Source organism: Sus scrofa, chromosome 4, assembly GCF_054392235.1.
Source record: "Sus scrofa isolate SSC_HxYL_T2T_F1_AM1 chromosome 4, Sscrofa_HxYL_maternal_Yorkshire_Landrace_v2.0, whole genome shotgun sequence".
NCBI classification, from domain to species: Eukaryota; Metazoa; Chordata; class Mammalia; order Artiodactyla; family Suidae; genus Sus; species Sus scrofa.
Window position 1 is genome coordinate 35,176,255 of NC_139386.1, and position 21,461 is coordinate 35,197,715.

Consider the following 21,461-nt stretch of genomic DNA (forward strand, 5'->3'; position numbering starts at 1 on the left):
TTGAACAGGCTGTCTTTTCGCCATTGTATATTCTTGCTTTTTTTGTCATGGATTAGTTGACCATAGGTGTGTGAATTTATTTTTGGGCTTTCTATCCTGTTTCATTGATTGATACCTCTGTTTTTGTGCCAGTACCATACTGGTTTGATGACTATGGCTTCATAGTACAGTCTGAAATCAGAGAGCCTGATTCCTCCATCTCTATTTTTCTTTCTCAGGATTGCTTTGGATATTGGGGGTCTTTTGTGTTTCCATACAAATTTAAATTTTTTTGTTCCAGTTTTGTGAAAAATGTCATTGGTAATTTGATCAGGATTGCATCGAATTTGTAGATTGCCTTGGGTAGTATAGTCATTTTGACAATATTGATTCTTCCAACCCACGAGTATGGTATATCTTTCCATCTTTTTGTGTCATCTTGGTATTTTTTTCCTAAAGAAGTAATCCTCCAATATTTAAGAATTAAATGATATGGGTGGGGTTTTTTCCTTTTCTTTTTTTTAATTAAAGTATAATTGATTTACAGTGTTGTGCTAATTTCTGCTATACAGCAAAGTGACTCAGTCATATATATATATATATATATATATATATATATATACACACACACACACACACATTTCCTTTCTTATAGTATCTTCCATTATGGTCTATCCCAAGAGACTGGATACAGTTCCCTGTGCTATACAGCAAGACCTCATTGCTTATCCATTCTAAATGTAATAGTTTGCATCTACCAATGCCAAACTCCTAGTCCATCCCAATCCCTTCCCCTTTCTTTTCTTCTTTTCTTTTCTTTTTTTTTTTTAAACAGACCTCTCAAGAGGGCTTTGACCCCATTGATGGTTTTGAAACCATATTAGATAGGCTAATTAGACTATCTAGATTGGTGTTCCCAGAGGTTCTAAAATACATTTTCTCCTCAAAAAGAGGTTTTAAATGCCAGAAACAAAAGCTAAGAGCCCATGCCCCTCCCTGTGTCCACTGGCCATGGAATTCAGTAGATCACAGCCCTTCATCCAAGCATTCTCAGTAAGATATACTGAGCCAGCCTCCTTGCAGGCCAGTTGCTTTGGTCATTCCTTTCTTCTAACCAATACACTATTCCCATTTATCAACCTATTTATTATGATGTCATATTGTACACTATGACATTGTATCTAATAACTCTTTTTGGAATGTACCTAACTTTTGGTACACCTAAAAGGCGGCTCATTTGGCACTTGCTCTGACCTGAAAAATGAAGACCTGTGTTCCTGCCTGTCCCTTCCCTTGGATCTGTATCCTCTTCCAAGGAGTTTATAATAGCAAGAGGTCAATGCCAGACTCCCTATTATGTCAGCTTCTGCCTGCTTTCCTAGGCAAGTCCTTTCTGGGGCCCCCCACCTCTTCCCCACTTGCACTCTTTCTCAAGTGGTATTATTAAAACTAAGGCCAAGGTCATGGGAAGCCTCCCAGTGCTTGCCACTAAATATGTGGGGATAAATGACCTTTAAAATATCCTTCAAAGAGTTTCTGCTGTGGCACAGTAGGTTAAGAATCCAAGTGAAGCTTCTTGGGTCACTGCTAAGGTGTAGGTTCCATTCTCTGGCCCGGTGTTAAAGGATCTGGGATTAAAGGCTCTGTGTTGCAACAGCTGCACCATAGTTCGCAGCTGTGGCTCGGATTCAATCTCTGGACCAGGAAGTTTCACAGGCACAGGTGTGGCCATAAAACAAGCAAAAAACCATCCTTTAAAATATTATATATTCAACATGGTTGTTTTGCCTGTTTTCTTTTAGATCATCTCAGCTTTGGTCCCTTGGAACCACCCACTAGCAGCAGTGATAAAGTAAGTGTATATTTTAAATTTTCTTTCAATCAGCTATAAATGGAAATCTCAGTTTTGCTCAGTGGTTTTCACCAGAGACAGTTTCATTCAGCTACATTATCAGTGAATGGTAGTATAATAAATGGGAGTTTTATATATAGGAAAGATAATAAACCTCTTTAAAATATGTGAAAAGGATAATGCATAGAAATGAAATACATAAACACTGCTTATCAATCTTGAATACTACATGTAGCATAACAGAGTATATTTGCAGCCACCGAATGGAGTGGTTTTTATCTTCATCCCGGACAGCTGCCAGAATCCTCTCATGGGGCACATTACAACAGCCTCTTCCTCTGTTTTTAAATAGGGCCATAACCCAAGAAGTGTCTCAAATGGCATTAAGCACCAGTTAACATCTAGCAGAGTTTAGTACTTAATGCACATATAATAGAAATGTGGTGGGGAATGAAGGGGTGGATTAATTAATTCATGAACTTCTTCTCTGTGAGGTCCTCACCAGTAAGAGGTAATGTGGTGCCACTGGGTGGTGCCCCAAATCTGGAGCTAGATGCTTGAGTTCAGCTCCTGGCTCTGCACTCACTAGCTGCATGACTTTGGTCCAAATCTTTCAGTACCTGGGGTTTTCCATCCTTAAAATGGGGCTAATAACACTACCTCTCTTGTTGTTGTTATGAAGTTACTGTAAGAATTAAACGAATGAATATTTACATAATGCTTAAAATAATGCCTAGCACATCATAATCTATAAAATGTTTGTTGAATACATGAAATATTGAGGTATTCTGAGGCCTTATATTTAAGAGACCAAAAAACTTGTTTGACCTAGATGCAATGATGCTCCAGTAGCAAGAAATGTACCTACTGCCCAAATCCTGGTTTCAGTATGATTTCCCAGTGAAAAGAACCAGAGAAATAGCTGATTGAGGACTGGCACAAAAAATATGCAAAATGAGCCTGGAGTCTCTTACAGAGCCAGAAGGTAAAAGAAGAAAGATAAAACAAAAGCAAAAAACATCTCATAATGGTGAATGTGACACAATGTGTGTCAAAAGAACACAGGAGCCAACTGAAGGAACACCCAGTGGTCAAAGCTTGAACAATCTGAGCCACAAAATAAATAAGCGGTATTGAGATATAAGCCAAGTCTGATAAAATAAATATCTATTTATATGTGTATGCATAAATATGTATATTTATATACACATAAAATACATAAAAATGTGTGTATATATATGCATACACACACACACACATATATATATACACACATACACATATATATGACTGGATAAATACATGAGGAAAATAGACAAATTCTTATGCAGAAGAATTCCACATAATGTAAGTGGATACTCAGGAAGTAAAAAACATAACTCTGGATGGGGTTTCACATAATTTCTTTCTTCCAAAGAGTATAGTGTGGAAAGAAGTCAATGAAATAACAACTCTCAGTAGAGAAACCTGACAAACACTACCTCAAGCCAGGTAATCCAGGTGAATATAAATGGTGATGTGTCGTATTGATATAGGTAGGCATCCTTCACATGATGTGATGAGAATGGCACTTGACCTCTGTCATCTTCCTCCCAAAACATACTACCCTAATCTGATCATGAGAAAAACATAAGACAATCTCAGTAAAGGTGCATCTTATGAAACACCTGACCAGCCCTCAAAACTGTCAAGGTTATCAAAAGCAAAGAAAGCCTGAGAAACTACCACAACCAAGAAAAGCCTAAGGAAACTGGACGATTAACTATAAGGTGGTTTCTTAGAAGGGATCCTGGGACAGAAAAAGGACTTTAGGTACAGACTAAGGAAATCTGAATAAAGTATGGAGTTTCGTTAATAACAATGTATCATTGTTTGTTCATCAATTGTGAAAAATGTACCATCCTAACATAGGAGATAACCACAGTGGAAACTGGGATTGGGGTTTACAACAATTCTCTGTAGCAGCGTCACAACAGTTCTGCAAGTCGGGAACTCTTCAAAAACCATTTTTAAAAATGAAGGCTGCAGGTAGAAAAAAACGGTTTGAAGGTATACTCTCCAATTTTCAAGTACCAAGATAACGGTATTTTGAAAAATGTTGAATTCAACGAATTTATGTTTTGAGACTTATAAATGGAGAGTTATATTTCACATTCAAGGTTTGAATTGGATAGAGGTGTACCTATCAATAGAGCATTCAGTTATATTTCAGCTCTCCTCAAATGGAGGGAAAAAATAGCACTGGCAGCACAAGCCTTTTTTTTTTGCAAGAATAATTATTACTGGAGTTCAAAGTGGATTCTCATATATGCATTAGCCATATATTGCAGCCTAACACATTACCATACCCTTAGTGGCTTCAAATAGCGTAGCATCATTATTCCACAGTTTCGGTGGATCAGGAATCTGAGTGTATCTTAGCTGGGTCCTCTACTTAGGGTCTCATGAGGATATAATCAAGATGTTGGCTGGGCTGTGTTCCTTTCTGGAGCTTGTTTTTTTTTCTCCTAGGTTCACAGGGTCGTTGGTGGAATTCACTTGAGGTTGTAGGACTGAGGTCCCTTGTTTTCTTGCAGGTGGTCACCTGGGGTGCTCTCACCTCCCAGGCCGTCTTCATGATGTCTTGCCCTGTGGCCATTGGCCTCTCACAGACCTTGTCACAACCTGGCTGCTGACTTCAAAGCCAACAGGAGGCTCTCTGACCTCTGTCTGCTAGGACAGAGGCTTATATAGTGTACTCTCATCCAGGGAGTGCCTGGCTCACATGGCTTTGCTGTACTCTATTGGCTGGGAGCAAGTCACAGTTTGTGCCCGCATTCAAGGGGAACAGATTGTGCCCTATCCCAGGGTGTGACTCACTGGGCAGTCGCTAGGGTATGGCCACTACCACAGGAGGGTTTTGAAACAGACCGAAGCAGCTGAGCATCCAGGAGCAAAGTAAGTAAGAGGAGAACAGGTCAGAAATGCTTGCCTCTTGCCTTCAAGCAAACTATAGCTTGAAGTAACTAAATATGATATCCCTCCACCACCCCTCTTTCTGCTCTCCCCGCAAATAAGCAGCATTGTTTAACTTGTAGGAATATTTTTAAACTTTGAGGAATATTTGAAGATGAAGGAGGCAGAGAAAAATACTTGGAGAGAGTTCATAAATACCTCACCATTTTCCTGACAAGGGTGATTTTCCTCCTTAGCAGTGAAGAAATTTGCACAAAATATGTTCTCAGCTCAGTGACAACATCATTTATGCACTTTGAGAATTCTCATGATAAAAGTTCAAATAATAGGATCTTATTTTCTTTTTCTTTTTTTTCTCCTTTTCTAGGGTCACTCCCGTGGCACATGGAGGTACCCTGGCTAGGGGTTGAATCGGAGCTGTTGCTGCTGGCCTACACTACAGCCACAGCAACACCAGATCTGAGCTGCGTCTGCGACCTACACCACAGCTAATGGCAGCACTGGATCCTTAACCCACTGTGTGAGGCCAGGGATTGAACCCACACCCTAATGGTTCCTAGTCAGACTTGTTAACCACCACGCCACTATGGGAACTCCACAGACCTCATTTTCAAAGTTTCATGACTTAGTTTCTTTTTTCATTTTTGAGACTCTTGCATTTTTAAATATTTAATGTTTTTAACTTGTCTAGTAATTAATAGAATGATAACTGTTTAGCTTAAATTTTTTACCTTTTCCATGAGGCTTATAAATTTGATATTTCTTAAGTATCCATTTTCACTGATTTCTTCTTACGGGTTCTGAATCCTTTTCTTATAAAATATTAACTATAGAAATTCTGCTCTTGTCATTTTGCTGCAGTATTATCATCATCCCCTAGATTCTCAGAAACTCTTTTTTTTTTTTTTCCTGATTGTTCCTTATAACACTAAAACATCCCAGAAATCCTAACGTTTAGTCATTGGAACTGCATTTGCCAAGTTGCTGCTTGCATCTGGAAATAAAACACAAGCATCCTTTGTGAGACCCTGCGTCTAAATTGTGGGTTTGGATAATGTGATCCCTGTCCGTGCATCTCCGTGGAGGTTAATACAAACCTATTAGCCGATTGAACCAGAGACCTTTGTTGTCTGTGTCTCAGATATGCAGCCACCCTGAAGAAAATGGGCAACTTGTGGAAATGAAGCTTACTAGCAGCCACGCTGACATGAAAAGAAAATACCTATTCTTAGAATTTTGTCAAGAAACTCAAAGGAGAAACGATTTCTTGTGGATCCTCCTCCCCCACCCTTCACTTCTTTTTCTGCCTCTATTTTTCTTTTTTCTTCTCACTCACAACTAAGCCTTGGACTGTGGCTGTTAGTTTCTCTTATGCCAAGGGGTACAAACGGTTGCTCTTCAGAATGGCGAGAACATAAACAATTGTAGCTCTTGGTAAAACAACTCATTTAGCAAATAAAGGTCAAAGCTTGCCTGCTTGCTTCCTTCCTTTCTTGGGGTTATTTTCTTTGTAGGAATTAAAGAAAGGGATCTCTTTGAAAATATAGAATAAGTTAGAGCAAATAGAAGTAACCTTTTCTGCTTGTGAAGGAAGTATTAAGTGAAAACCCAGAAGAAGAGCATTTGTCTTTGGCTGGAAGGTCACAGGATAAAACGATTCTTTATCGGAGCTGAATCCGAGGGAAGGTCTTGGAATTTGCTAATGTTGCTGGCCTGTGCTGACCATCAGATCTCTTTGCCCAGGTTTTAGAGGGATTTAGACTTGCCTGATAATTTCACCAGATTTATTTACTGGGTATCTTCCTATATGTCTTTGTATTTTTTTCATCTATTACCAAAATTCTGGATTTATGTAAAATATGATTGGAGCAACCAATAGATCTTTTTATCAAAAGACCTGGATTTAATTTGAAGTAGTTTATTTTCTAAATAGTATCTCTGTACATGATGTCTGTCTTGAGATTTTGTTTCTAAGCCATTCTAACATCATTTTGCATCATCGTGAGCAAATCTAAGTTGGATTTCCCTGTTTGGGAGTACCGAGGTAGTAATCGGTTGTGGTCCTTTGGGTCTTCTATTGGCATAAGATGGGTATTCACAGGAGTTCCTATCGTGGTGCATCGGAAATGAATCTGACTAGGAACCATGAGGTTGCAGGTTCGATCCCTGGCCTCGCTCAGTGGGTTAAGGCTCTGGCATTGCCTTGAGCTGTGGTGTAGGTTGCGGATGTGGCTCAGATCTGGCGTTGCTGTGCCTGTGGTGTAGGCTGGCAGCTGTAGCTCCAATTAGACCCCTAGCCTGGGAACCTCCATATGCCTTGGGCATGGCCCTAAAAAGTTAAAAAAAAAAAAAAAGACAAGTATTCATGAACTCAGTTCTTTTTATTTATTTATTTTTTTTGAGTGTCGAGGCAGTGCCAATGGTGTTTGGTTGCCAACCACCTTTATGCTAATCAAATCATGTCCACCCTTCCTTTGTTTTTTCGTTTTTTGTTTTTGTTTTTTTATTACTCAATGAATTTATTACATTTATAGTTGTACCATGATCATCACAATCCAATTTTGTAGGATTTCCAACCCACAACCCCAGTGCATCCCCCCACCCACCAAACTGTCTCCTCCAGAGACCATAAGTTTTTCAAAGTCTGTGAGTCAGCATCTGTTCTGCAAAGAAGTTCATTCTGTCCTTTTTTCAGATTCCACATGTCAATGGAAGCATTTTGTGTTGGTGTCTCATTGTATGGCTGACTTCATTTAGCATGATAATTTCTAGGTCCATCCATGTTGCTAAAAATGCTGGTATTTCGTTCCTTTTAATGGATGAGTAATATTCCATTGTGTATATGTACCACATCTTCTGGATCCACTCCTCTGTTGATGGACATTTAGGTTGTTCCCATGTCTTGGCTATTGTAAATAGTGCTGCAATGAACATCAGAGTACATGTGTCTTTTCGAGTCATGGTTTTCTCTGGATAGATGCCCAGGAGTGGGATTGCTGGATCAAATGTAGTTCTATTTTTAGTTTTCTGAGGCATCTCCATACTGTTTTTCACAGTGGTTGCACCAATTTACAATCCCACCAACAATGTAACAGGGTTCTTTTTTCTTCGCACCCTCTCCAGCACTTATTGTTTGTAGACTTTTGGATGATGGCCATTCTGGCTGGTGTAAGGTGGTACCTCAGAGTGGTTTTGATTTGCATTTCTCTAATAATGAGTGATGTATAATCATTCCTGGGGACTTCCATATGCCTCAGGCGTGGCTCTAAAAAGCCAAAAAAAAAAAAAAAATCATGAACTCATTCTTCCAGCTCTTTTTCTGGTACTGCCCTTGGGGCCCTGTGTCCACACAGATGCCCACACCACCTCCTCCCACACCGAGCTCTCCTTTTCCTGAGTTTCCTATCACATGTGTATTCTATGCTTGGTCATTCCTGTCTGGTCTTACTTGCCTGTTGTTTGCTATGGATACTTTTTCTCTCCAAAGAGACTGTTAGCTCTTTGAGGCAAGGATCCTGCCTTCTTGCCTTTTGTGCCTTTACAATGCAGGGTCTGCCTGCCACCATACCCCAGGCCTTCATCCCTTAGACCTGATCAAAACAGTGTTTTCCTCAAATCAAGAGACTTAGGTGCCTTCCACTGGCCTGGCTCTGTGTTGCAGGCCACCGAGGTGGGCTCAGCCCAACAAAACCATCACCCCTGACTTTGAGACCTCCCATCTTCTTCTCAGGACCCCTTGCCATTCCTGGATCCCAGGCTCCTTGCTAAGCATCTCTCTTGTGACTCATTCTCCGAGGTCCTGATGTCACTGGGGTCTCAGCTGAGTATCACCTCTCCCAGGGCAATCTTGTTCTAACTGAGAAATCCTGAAAACCAGAAAGATTTTAAGACCCAAAGTAATGCACTTCCAGTAGTGAAATTCCAGGCACTGTGATAAGCAACAGTGGAGATATTTTAACCCATCCTTGTCTGGCCTCCTTTAAATAACACCACGCAGGGCAATGCCTGCTCTGCTTGCTTACAGTTGTACCCTGCCAAGGCACTGTTACAAGAATGGAAATGTTGATCTCGGACCTTACAGTGTAAATAACCTAGAGAATAGTTGGAGCACACGTGCCTATAGAGCAGACCATGTACTGTGAGTCTTTCTAATCACACAGTTCTGGCTTCTAACCTCGGTTTTTCTGCTTCTTAGTTCTGTGGCCTTGCACAAGTTTCCAGAATTTTCCAGGGCTCATTTCCTTCGTTGGTAACATCAGGATAACAAAGCCCAAGAATATTATGAAAATTCAAGGAGTTAATGTTTGGGCCATTCTCGGCCCATAGTAAAAATGCATGCCATGGGTGACAGCGATCTTAATAACTAGAGCCAGGGAGGATTAGAAGTCCAAGCAAAGCAGTTGGGAGGTCTGAGGCTGAAAAGAGGTATGTAGAGTAAGGCAACGGTGGAAGTGGAGGAGACTCCCCCCAAAGGGCCTCCTCGCCTCATAGGAGAACATGAGCGCTGTCCACTATCTGTGCCTGCTTGGCCACTGGTACCTAATCCCTGGCATTTTTGGCCCAGAAGCAGTCTTCTAGGGAGTGGAAAACGTACAACTGGGACCCGTGCACATTGTTACTGTAGAGTGCAGGGTGGTCCCATCCCTTCTCGTAAGTGTTTGTTTTCCAGTCTCTCTTGGAAGACTGTGGACTGTGTGGTCCTTAAAGCCAGGATTTGCTGGTTCATCTCTGTCATCCCCAGGCCACTGTCTGAAAGCATATGCTCAGTGCTTAATCATTGGTAGAAAGATTGAAAGGAGAGAAGATGCTGGAGTTTAGCTGCACCACATCTTCCAGCAACACAAGACTCAGGACCAGTGTGTGAACATATTTCCCCTGCGTGCACAGACATGATTCAGTCAAATGAAAGATGGAAAGAGTGTGGGTTTTGGTTCTTTCTTCAAAGCAACATTGTTTGTGGGGTCAGAGGCAAAGAAAGATAGGACTTCAGAGAGTTGGAACAGCCTTAAGAAATGCTGATTGTGGTGCATGGAAGAAACAACAGAACCCAACCAAACAGAACCCTGACCATATAAAACTAGAAGAGGAGCCTGTAAAATCAAGCCTGATGCCAAAAAGGATGAGTTGGCAGATTGGAATGGATCATTGCGAATTCCTGCAGCCACCTGGCTTGTGATTTAACACTTCTCTGGGCTTTTGTTCCATAATATTATAGGCTGATTTTATTCCCATCTTGTTGTCCTTGTCAAAAGTAATGATTTTCTTTAGAGGCTATATTTTTCTTTCCATTTTTGTTTATACCTTGCCATCCTACTGTTGACAAGATTGGCCTCTCACACTCTGCCTGGGGTGTTTTCTATTCTTGTATAGTTAAAATTGCCAGAGGATTCTTTGAGCAGCTTTATTTTGAAGAATGAGCATCCGTAGAATCCCAGCATGTCCTGGTGGCTCCCCAATGAAAGAGGCACATAGCTGTTAGGAACTTGTGACCAACCAGGAAAGTTGGCACATTCAGGCACTTTAAATGCTTGAAAATACCTGTTGTGCATCTCATTACAGAGATAAGATCCCAGGTGTGACTTCTCCTGTGGGTGGATGCCTCCCTGGAAGTTGCCTGGAGTAACATAAAATGTGATTTCTTTCCACAGTGGACCACCTGTCCTTTTCTCCCCAGCATCAGATTGGAAATGATGTTGAAAGACCTCCTGTCCTTCTCCTCTGCTCCTGCATCCTGTCTTCCCTTTGATCCGATCCTTCTCCCCCATCTGCATGGTCTCCTCTGTGCCCTGTGTTCAGATGATGCTCCTTCTGATCACAAAACCATGATGGCCCCTTCAACAAATGGGAACTGGAAGCTGGAAATTGTTCTTTTGCTTTCTTGATGCATGGAATCCAGAAAGGTTAGGGGTGTGAGTAGAAGTTGCTTTGATGACAGTTGCTTTAATTACAATGCTAATGGCTCCTAGCACCAAGAGGATGGACTTTTGACAAAGTGGTGAAATGGTCCAAGGTTGGCCTTGTCTTTCTGAGCCTCTTCATGTCTCCATCCTTCCAGGGGCTCCTAACACCCCCTCCCTTAACCCCCCATTTGCCTCAGCCCTTCCTTTTCAGGGCAGAGAGCACTCAGTGCTTCAGGCTCCTTCCCTTATTGCTGGTTTTCTCCTATCAAAATTTCTAGTCCGAAATATTATTCCTTTGGGGTATGACCTGTGGTATGAACATGGGTGGTATTGGGTCAAAGATACTTAAGCCAAGGGTGCTCCTCTAGGATGGGAAGGAAGTAGTGAAAATCTCACCAGGTCTCACATGACCTGGGTTTATAATTCTAGTTTTTCTGGTTATTAGCTGGTGACCTTGGGTTATGTTTGCTTAGCTTTTCTGGATATGTCCTCCCCCATATGATGGAACTGATGAGTTCATGATAGCATGTCTTAAATATGAGACTTTTCCCTTCTAGAATTATCATGAAGCTCAAATGAGATGAAACACTGGAAAGTTCTTTATACACGTGGGAGGTTCTGTGCAAACATAGATAGGAAGGTAAGAAAGTGCCTTAACCATGTCTACAGTGTTAGCATCTTCACAGATAACATGTTGTAGCAGGAAGCTTCCACCTGGCTTTAATATTTTCTATAATCTTGGTTTATTGAGCCTCTATTTCCTTATTTATGCAAAATAATGTAATCAAACCTCATTGGTTTGTCATGAGCAATGACAGTCAGAAAGTCCCAGTTCCCATCGTGGCGCAGTGGTTAACGAATGCGACTAGGAACCATGAGGTTGCGGGTTCGATCCCTGGCCTTGCTCAGTGGGTTAACGATCCGGCGTTGCCGTGAGCTGTGGTGTAGGTTGCAGACGCGGCTTGGATCCCACGTTGCTGTGGCTCTGGCGTAGGCCAGTGGCTACAGCTCCGATTCAACCCCTAGCCTGGGAAACTCCATATGCCGCGGGAGCGGCCCAAGAAATAGCAAAAAGACAAAAAAAAAAAAAAAGAAAGTCCCTTAACTGGAGTTCTCATCGTGGCTCAGCAGATACGAATCTGACTACCATCCATGAAGATGCAGATTTGATCCCTGGCCTCGCTCAGTGCTCAGTGGGTTAAGGATCTGGTGTTGCCATGAGCTGTGGTGTAGGTCACAGATCCAGCTCAGATCTGGCATTGCTGTGGCTGCAGTGTAGGTGGGCTGCTGCAGTTATGATTCAGCTCCTAGCCTGGGAAGCTCCACATGCCCGTGGGTGTGGCACCAAAAAGGAAAAAAAAAGAAAAAGTTCTTTAGCCGAGTGTCACTTTGGACTTAATATGTTTTATAAAATATTAATTCCCCTCTTACCTTAACATGTTCCTCAAGAAGTGACTCTAGAAAGTCTGGCACAAGAGTTTCCACATGCTTCAAATCAATTTATGTATGAGGCAGATCCAGTAACCAAAATGGTATCAAAGCAGCCCAGAGGAATGATCTAGTCCAAAGATAACATTAAATAGACGCACATCATTCTCTGAAAGGAGGATGGGTGCCGATAATACAGAGAGCGACATGGGGCTGGTTCTAAGGAATGGGTAGGGAGGTGAGTAGGGCACTTGCTTTGGTACAGAATTAAAGAAAGCACCATCAAACTCCATAAATGAAAGAAAAATTTTTAATGCAATATTTTAAAAAAGTCAAAATTCATGCAAAAAAATCCTTCATTAACAAAATATCAACATTGTAAATAAAGATAGGATCAGTGCTGTGCAGAGCCATATGGGAGCCCAAGGCGAAAGAAAAAAAAATCAGTAATAGTGATCCTGTCTTTATTTAAAATGTTGGTGTTTTGTTCATTATGGACATTTATCATTAATTTTGAATTTGTTAAGTATTGCGTTAAAATATTTATTTTGAGAAGTTCCCATAGTAGCTCAGCAGGTTAAGAACCTAACCAGTATCCATGAGGACACAGGTTTGATCCCTGGCCTTACTCAGTGGGTTAAGGATCTCGTGTTACGGGCAGCTGTGGTGTAGGTCACAGATGCGGCTCGGATCTGGTGTTGCTGTGGTTGTGGTGTGAGCAGGCAGCTATAGCTCCTATTTGGCCTGGGAATGTCCATATGCCATGGGTGTGGCCCTAAAAAATAAATAAATACATACGTACATACATAAATACATATTTATTTATTTTGATTATTGTGTTTTTTGGTGCCCCCTTAAAATCTGTGCCCAAGGAGAATATGCTCTCACCCACTGGCCTCGCCCTGTGCCCACCGGGGGTGATGTCATGGGCTGGGAGGAAAGTCCCAGGGAGCCTTCCAGTGTCCCCTCCTTATTTCCCTGCACCCACTCAGGGTCCTGAGTTTGGTTTAATTGTAATCTTGTGAAAAAAGAAAAGGCCCTATCAAATGAAATTCTGGTGTTCTTTCTAATCAGATGACTGCAATGAAAGTTAGAGTTTGGAAAGAAAACATGAAGTCATTTGTTCACCAGAAGCTCAATTTAGACTGGGGGTTGGCAAACAATGACCTGCTGGGCAGCTGCCTGTTTTTGCAGGTAAAGTTTTGTTGGCACTCAGTCCCACTCACTTGTTTTTGTGTTACCCAGGCTATCTTTGTGACACAACAGCAGCATTGAGTAATTGCAGCAAAGACTGTATTTTCAGTCTGCAAAGCTGAAAATATTTATTATCTGGCCTATAGCACACTCCTGATTTAGATGATCAAAGCCCTTAGATGCTTTTGGATCATCATATGGGGTTGGCAGCAGTTTAGAATATACAGTTATTTGGAGATTTATATAACAGAGAATTCAAGGACATTTACAGGGAATATCCTACCTTGACACATGTAAGAAGTACGGGGAAAGGGGAAGAAATCAATTTGAAAAGTACATCAAGAAGAGGCAGCTGAGAGAGAGGGTGGAGGTCTGTGTCTGTCTCTGCCCCAGGTGTCCTGTCAGAGTCCAGCTATGACTTGACACATCAGGACATGAGATGGTTATGAGAGCTTGACATGGCCCATATTTAGCAATAAGGAAACAGTGGGTTTGTGGAAAAGTGTATTCACTTGCATTATCACGTAAGTGATTTGTAGATTTAACTACTTCATCCTGTTACTGTGAATAATTTAGAATTGACTTCACATATAAGCGTTAAGTGAGAATATGTTTATACAGAAACTGCAAGAGTTGCCCTCAAAGTTGTCTATTAAGTGTGAGAAAACAGGGATAGGAAGGCCCCAGTAGTGTATTCTGATGTGCTTTGAGTTTGGGGTACAGAGAGGAGACCACCGGGAGAAAGCACCCTCAGCTCATGGTTAGGGGGCTTGAACTTGAACCAGGAAACAATAGGAAGCTTCTTTGAACAAGAAAGTGGCATATCTATACTTGTGCTTTAATTAGGGTGTTAACTGAGTGAGGGCTTATGGAGCTTATGGAGGGGTGGAGGGTGGATAAGAAGATAAGTAGGGGGACTAATGAGAAGGTGATATCAATAGCCTGGTGTGGTTTAAGTCATACAGGGGTGGCAAGGGCTTCAAGTTAGCAGTATCCATGGAAATGGGAAGAAAGATCTAAGAATGCTGGTGAGGGTAAAATCAAGCAAGATTCAGCCACTTGATTAGGAAGGCTCCTGGATTTTGGGTTGAGGTGGTTGGGAAGCTGGAGATGATATTATTAGAGATAGAGAAGTCAGGTTGAGAAGTAATTTTGAGGGTCTAAAGCAAAAATTGAGCTTTAAGCCTAATGAATTTAAGATGCTACAAAATATTCAAGGTAGAGCAGAGAAATGTATCAGAAGGAGAGAGAATGGGAGACAGAGAACTGATGCTAGAGATGAAGATTTAGGAATTATCTGAGAAAAAAAATAGACATTGAAACCAATGGCATAAAAAACATCAGAGAGTTTAGAGGAGATGAGTGGGTTCAGGAGGGCTAAGCAGAAAGGTCAAGACAATTGCATTTGGCAACCTGGAAATCATTAGGGAATTTGGAGAAAGCAGATGATGGTCTGATTGTGTGGGTTAAAGGGTAAATAAAGGAAGGGAGATGGAAATAATCAATTTAGAGTCTTATTTAGGACATGTGATGGAGAAGAGAAGGAGAGAGATGGGTTGGAAAAGGGGGTAACAAAATAGAAGGCAGATTTGCAGGATTAGAGCATCTGAAGCTTTTTCCAGCTCCAGAGAAGGAGATAAGGGAAGCAGCATCCTGAAAATATAAGAGAAGTGATGGGGAAAAGGGGTGGAACAAGTTGCGGATGATTCCAGAGGGACAATCTGGACATAAACAGAGGGATTAACCTTTGCATGAAGGATGCTCCTTAATTCAAGTCATGAAGGAGGTAGGGTGAGATGGACAAAGATGTGGAGATTTTGAGAGGAGGTAAGAGGAAGGGGAACTTCTTATTTCATTTTGCTGCCAATCTGTGCTATTGAGACTGTGCATTACAGAGGAGGGGTTGGGGAGTAGGAGGAGAAGACTCAGGCTTGAGATGCCCCCTTTTTGCTGGTTGCGTAGGACTGATATGATGAAGAGCTCAAAAGTGCATATAAGTCACCCAAGTGGGAATTGTTTCCCTCATGTTGTATCTTCCTCCAGTTCTAGCCATCCATATAAATTCATAACATAATTGAATTGCTCACCAGGGAAGGGAAAATGACAGAAACAGAATTGAACAGACTTGCTCTCTGCCACTTTGTTAAATCAGAAGATCCTGGCTGTGAAAGGACGGGGCTGCCCGTCCTAGAAAGCATTTCTGGGGACATGTAAAATTCCTAGTCTGTGATTTCCTGTCTCTACCATGCAGATTGTGTCATATGGAGTTAGTGGCTTTGCCATGTCACACCAAGCAAACCAGGGACTCACTGATATGGTGGCAACACACATGATCCCAGCCACCCTCTGATCTCCAGGAACTGAGATGGCCATGGTATTCTGCAATTAGGAGAGGGTGAGATTGAGTAGCAAAGCAGCCTACTCTCTCTTAGCTGCTTTTTCTCTCTGCTGGCAAGAGCAGGGATGCTGTTTGCAGCCCAGGTTTGCAGAGCTGCAGAAGCCTGAGAAGCTGAGAAAGAGAAAGAGCTATTTCAGGGAGGGGGTGAGGTGGTTCTGTCTGCCTGGGGAAGCTCTAAGTGTCTCCACCTCCAGAGGACATTAACATTTCCAGCCCCTTCTCCACAGCCCTCTCTCTCTCTCCCTCCTCCTCGTCCCCAACAGAAAGGCACAAATGAAATTCCTAAAAGTAGACTACTTCTGCCTAGTTATTTTTAGTATTTGCTGTTAGTATTTATCAAGCTTTTCAGTGTTAATTTGTCCTCCCACCCATTTCTCTTCCTGCCTCTAGTTCGGGGGCTTGGCATAGAAGAAGCACATATCAAAAGCAGCTGGTGACCTCATAGAAATATCTCCTAGAGAGAGGGGACTATGGAACTTTAAATTCAATCTCCCCTATCCCTACATTGAAGAGAAGAAAGGAAAATCTCTATTCCATTAGCTTTGGAGAGCAACGCAAGTGTTGGTAAAGCAAATTCATTAAAATGGGTAGGTGGTGTTTAGCTTGGTCAAGGGCCTCCATCAAGGGAGCTGGGTCATAATGCAGGCAAAAATGGGTAAGAGAACAGGTAAATAAGCAGAATGCCAGAGGAGAGCTATCCCAGGGGAGAGAAAAGTGTAAAAATCCATGCCAAGTCTGGGATCTAAGAGAGCTGAAAGGTTTAAGTAATATGAAGTCTGGGTGGGGCTGAAAAGGCCAGAAGAAGAAAGCTTTATAGCATCAGGTTATGGCTTACTGATGGAACACTGCTTGTTCCTACTTCAGCTGCCGGTCTAGTCCTCTCTCCTGGAGGCAGTCATGCTCCACATTAGTCTGAAGAGAAATCCAAGAACATGTTCTAATAGAGGGCTGTTGAAGCAAGACCCCTTGCCTGGTGATCAAGGTATTCATTTCTTGGGAAGCATAAGAGATGCGTTTCCTTTTTCAACTTCAAAAAAAAGTTTTGGGAGTTCCCGTCGTGGCGCAGTGGTTAACGAATCCGACTAGGAACCATGAGGTTGCGGGTTCGGTCCCTGCCTTTGCTCAGTGGGTTAACGATCCGGCGTTGCCGTGAGCTGTGGTGTAGGTTGCAGACGTGGCTCGGATCCCGCGTTGCTGTGGCTCTGGCATAGGCCGGCGGCTACAGCTCCGATTCAACCCCTAGCCTGGGAACCTCCATATGCCGCGGGAGCGGCCCAAGAAATAGCAACAACAACAAAAGACAAAAAAGACAAAAAAAAAAAAAAAAAAAAAAAAAGTTTTGATTTTTGTATTCTTTTAGAAATTTTATTTTCATTTTCATTTTCCTAAAAATGGAAAATGTGGCAAAGACATAGACCTACAGTGTCAAGAAGTTAGAGTGAAATCCCAACAGGATTAACCCATAGGAATCAACACTAAGATATGTTACAGTCAAACTTCTAAAAAATAAAGTCAAGGAAAAGATCCTAAAAACAGCAAGAGAGGAATGAGACTTTAGCTATAGGGGGAAAACAATTAGAATGACAGTGGTTTATCATCAGAAACCATGGAGGCCAGAAGGAAGTGGCAGAATATTTTTCAAATGCTGAACGAAAAGAACTATTAACCCAAAATTCTATATCCAGTGAAAATATCCTTCAGGAATGAAGAGGAAATTAAAACATTCTCAGTTGAAGGAAAACCTGGAAATTTGTCACCAGCAGGCTTATCTTTAAAAAGTAGCTAAAGAAACTTCTCTAAACAAAAAGGAAATAATAAAAGAGAGAATCTTGAACACTAGGAAGGAAGAAAGAATAATACAAAGGACAAAAATAGGAGAAAAGTCTCAAATCAATAATTTAAGCTCCCATCTCCAGAAACTAGTTTTTCAAGAAATTAGAAAAAAAGAACAAAATTAACCCAAAGCAGGTGTAAAGGACATAATAAAAATATGATCAGAAATCAGTAAAAGTGAAAAGAGAAAAATAGTGGAGGAAATAGGTCAAACAAAAAATTGCTTCTTTGAAAAGATCAACAAAATTGATAAACCTCCAGCAATACTGACAAAGACACAAGTTACCAATATTTGGAATCAAAAGGAGACATCACTACAGACCTCCTGACATTAAAAGAATAACAATGTAATACTTACAAATAAATCTACACCCCTAAGTTTCACAATTTATGTGAAATGGACCAATTTCCTGAAAAGCATGAACTAACACAACTCACACAGTATATGACAGATAATTTGAATAGTCTTATAACTAAGGAAATTGACTTAGTAATTTAGAAACTCCCCAAACAGAAAATTCCAGACTGAGAAGCTTTCACTGGAAAATTCAACCAAATATTTAAAGAAGAATTGACATTAATCCTGTAAATTTCTTCCAGAAAACATAAGAGGAGGAAACACTCCCCAAATAATTATATGACGCACTCTGGTACCTAAACTGAAAAAAGACTGGACAACATAAGAAACTGGAGACTAATGACTCTCATGAAGATAAATGTAAAATTCCTTAACAAAATATTGACAAATAGCACTCAGAAATATATAATTATATACCACGATAAAGTGATGTTTGTTCTAAGAACATGATTATTCAATATGAAAAGCACTCAGTATAATCTACCATATAAACAGTCTGAAGAAAAAGTATCATGGAGTTCCCTTTTGGCACCTGGGTTAGGGACCTGGCATTGTCACTGCAGCAGCTTGGGTTGCTGCTGTGGCTTGGGTTTGATCCCTGGCCCAGGAATTTCCATATGCTGCAGGTGCAGCCAAAAAAGAAAAGGAAAGAAAAAGAAGAAAGGAAAGAAAGAAAAAAGAATCAAAATCATACTAATTGAAACAGGAAAATCATTTGACGAAATTCAATACCCATTTGATAAAAAAAAGAAAAAAGGAAAAACTCTTAGAAAAATATAGAGGGGAACTTCCTAAAATTGATTTTTAAAAAATCTACAAAATAACCATAGCTAATGTTATATGTAACAGTAAAAGACTATTACATGTAAGAGAAGAATGTCTTCTTTCACAGCTTCTATTCAACATAGTATTGGAATTCTGCACAATGCAGTAAAGTAAGAAGAGAAAATAAAAGGCAGACAAATCAGAAAGGAAGAAATAAAACTGCTCCTTTTTGCAGATGGTCTATTAGAAAAACCCAATGGAATCTATAAAAAAAAAAATCAATAACCTCCTAGAATAAGTGAGTTCAGCTAGGTTACATGATAGAAGATTAAGCATAGAAAACTCAATTGTATTTCTATATACTATCAATGTATACATAGATGCTGAAATTAAATATCCAATATCAGGAGTTCCTATCGCAGCTCAGCAGTTAACAAAGCCTACTAGTATCCATGAGGACATGGTTCATTCCCTGGCCTCGCTCAGGGGGTTAAGGATCCAGCGTTGCCATGAGCTGTGGTGTGGGTTGCAGATGTGGCTCAGATCTGGTGTTTCTGTGGCTGTGGCATAGGCTATGGCTACAACTCCAACTGGACTCCTAACCTGGGAACCTCCATATGCTGCGGGTGCAGCCCTAAAAAGACTAATTTATATGTGTGTGTGTATACACACATACATACATATATATATGTAAACACACAGTATCACTTACAAACATGTGAAATAGTTATTTGTAAATCTAACAAGACATGTATAAGATTCATATGCTGAAAACTACAAAATGCCAATGGAAAAAAAATTAAAGATCTAAATAAATGGAGAGACATGCTATATTCATGAATTGGAAGATTCAGCATAGTAAAGATATCACTTCTTCCCTAACTGATACTCAGGTTTAATGCAATTCCTATAAAAATTCTAGCATATATTTTTGTAGATATAGACAAGATTATTCTAAAACTTTATGAGAGACAGGAAATGAACTCGAATGTCTAAAACAATTTTGAAAAAGAAGAAAATAGGACTCGCTCTACCTGATTTCAAGACTTATCATATAGCTGTAATGATCAAGACTGATGGAATTAGCAGAGAGATAGACACATAGATCAAGGAACAGAATAGAGGACCTGAAAATAGCCCTATGTAAGTATAGCCAACTAACTTTCGACAACTATGTGAAAGCAATTCAATGGAGCAAAGATATTCTTTTCAACAAATGGTGCTGAAGCAATGGAATATCTGTAGTTAACCACCCCCCTCAAAAAACCTTCAACCTAAAAACCCCATACCTTATACAAATCAGAATGGATCATAGTTTTAAATATAAAAGAAAACTTTAAAACATTTAGAAGAAAACACAGGAGAGAATCTTTAGGACCTAAAGGTGCACAAAGCATTCTTAAAACATGCCAAAACTGTGATCTCTAAAGGAAAACAATAGATGAACTGGACTTCATCCAAATGAAAACTATCTGGATACAAACTAAACATGGACTGGAGAAGCAATGAGATCCTGCTGTGTGGCACTGGAACCTCTATCTAGTCACTTGTGATGGAGCATGATGGGGGATAATGTGAGAAAAAGAATGCATGTATGTATGTGTGACTGGGTCTCTTTGCTCTACAGTAGAAAACTGACAGAAAACTGTCAACCAACTATAATGGAAAAAGTAAAAATCATTTAAGAAAAACAAATTAAAAATATTTGCTCTCTGAAGGCCTCAAAAGATAAAAAGATAAGCTACCAACAGGTGGAAAATATGTGTAAAATATGTTCTAGATTTTCTTGTACAAGTTTTAACATTTTGCTTTTCAGGGCTAGGGTCTTAATGCCTCTGGAACTGATATATAGGTCTGGCCCCTCCTTGACTTTTGGCTCAGTAAATTATTCCAGCCTTTGTGAGAGCTCTGTGATCTTTCACTTCCAACTTCCCTGCCATGCTGGTTCTGATGCTCTGCCTCTAAAAATGGTGTGGATTTTTTTTTTTTTTCCCTTTTGGTATGCCTGGTAATTTTTTCTTGCCAGCGAATCAGGATGTACCAGGTAAAAGGAACTGCTCTAAATAGATCTTCAGTCATGTGATCTTCAGGAAGAGGCAGCATTTGGTGCCTCCTATGGTTATAGGTCTCAGTGTTTTAATGAGCCTCTGCTCCTGGACTGCAAACTTCACAAGTGTTTCCCAGGGTTTTTTTTCTCCTCCCTCAGGTGGGGCAGGATGGCTAGAGTGGGCTGTAGTCTGGTGACTCCTTTCGCCCACGTGGAAGGCTTGAGGAGGGCTGTGTATTTCCCTGCTCCAGGTCAGTTAGGCTCTGGTGAACTAGTTTCCCCTGAGGGCAGGCTTTGTTAAGAACACAGCGCTCTGGCATATTTCAAAATGTTCCTTCCCCGCTCCTGCTTCCAGAAGTCTGAGGGGATTTTTCTCTGCTGTTTACTCTGCTAGAGCTCCTGGAAGTAAATCTCACAGTATTATGTGGGCCTCCCTGACGGGGTCTCCCTGGAGTGTTTAACTCCCAGAGTTGTGCCCTCGGAGATTCCAGGAATTGGCCAATTACAATTCAGGCTTTCCTATCACTGCTGCCTGTGGCAGTTTCTGTCCCTGGGCAGGTCTTTTTAGGGCCACACCTGTGGCATATGGAGGTTCTCAGGCTAGGGGTCGAATTGGAGCTATAGCTGTGGGTCTACACCACAGCCACAGTGATGCCAGATCTGAGCTGAGACTTCGACCTACACCAAAGCTCACAGCAACTCTGGAGCTTTAACCCACTGAGTGAGGCCAGGGATCGAACCCGCGTCCTCAT

General features: G+C 41.0%; 1 protein-coding gene across 22 annotated transcripts in view; it reads left to right on the plus strand.

The window, feature by feature from the left end:
• Positions 1–21,461, plus strand: part of NCALD (neurocalcin delta) — a 454,841-nt gene that overhangs the window by 237,927 nt on the left and 195,453 nt on the right. For 17 of the 22 annotated variants that reach the window (XM_085020454.1, NM_001445053.1, NM_001445051.1 and 14 more), the window contains one exon: positions 1,782–1,831. The exons of the other annotated variants lie outside the window; for them this stretch is intronic. The gene's annotated coding sequence lies outside the window, so the exon portion shown is untranslated. The remainder of the gene's footprint in view (positions 1–1,781; positions 1,832–21,461) is intronic. 22 annotated transcript variants of the gene reach the window in all.